Here is an 827-nt window from a genome sequence, read left to right as displayed (position 1 = left end):
GTCCAGGTGCAGTTTCTATAGTCCAGGTGTGGTTTCTATAGTCCAGGGGAACTTTCTATAGTCCAGGTGAACTTTCCATGGTCCAGGTGTGGTTTCTATAGTCTAGATGTGGTTTCTGTAGGAGGACAGAAAGAAAACATTAAGATAGAAGTAATTACAAACTGGTTGAGTAGATCAGGTAAAGTCAGCAGCTGAGAGAGGACATGTGGTCAGTTTGTCCTCCAGCAGTCTGAGCCTATAGCAGCAGAACTAAGGGACAGCTCAGGAAACCAAGTCAACCCTAACCATAGGATTTATCAAAAAGGAAAGTCTTATCTCAGTCTTAAAAGTGGACAATGTGTCAGCCTCATGGACAAACTGGAAGTTGGTTCCACAAGAGAGGAGCCTGAGAACTGGAAGATCAGAATAAACTTTATTATCATTGCACCGAGATACAACGAGAACGTGCACGTACAGTCGTCTGAAGACGGGCGGAGTGCACGAAGCTGCTGCTGTAAATAGCGCGGCCTCTTATTCAGAATAATATTTTGCTTAGATGATAAAATGAAAGAAAACATGAGGAATAAATAAAGATCTGTCACTCCGTGTCCTGGACAGAGCACCATGTGAGGCATCAAACAAAGAACCACAGCAAAGCAACATGAACAGACGTGATACATGAACATACAGGCCGGGAGATGTTGAAGTTTAGGGGAAAGTCCTAGCATAGTCCAGAGACCCCCCCAGCAGCCATAGTCCAGAGACCCCCCCAGCAGCCATAGTCCAGAGACCCCCCCAGCAGCCATAGTCCAGAGACCCCCCCAGCAGCCATAGTCCAGAGACCCCCC

General features: G+C 46.8%; 1 protein-coding gene across 1 annotated transcript in view; it reads left to right on the top strand.

Annotated features, from left to right (window-relative positions):
* Nucleotides 1-827, top strand: part of ap1m2 (adaptor related protein complex 1 subunit mu 2) — a 9,358-nt gene that overhangs the window by 3,826 nt on the left and 4,705 nt on the right. The window lies entirely within an intron of this gene.

Source organism: Nematolebias whitei, chromosome 3, assembly GCF_014905685.2.
Source record: "Nematolebias whitei isolate Nwh7 chromosome 3, NemWhi1, whole genome shotgun sequence".
NCBI classification, from domain to species: domain Eukaryota; kingdom Metazoa; phylum Chordata; class Actinopteri; order Cyprinodontiformes; family Rivulidae; genus Nematolebias; species Nematolebias whitei.
This window is presented reverse-complemented; position numbering and strand designations above follow the sequence as displayed.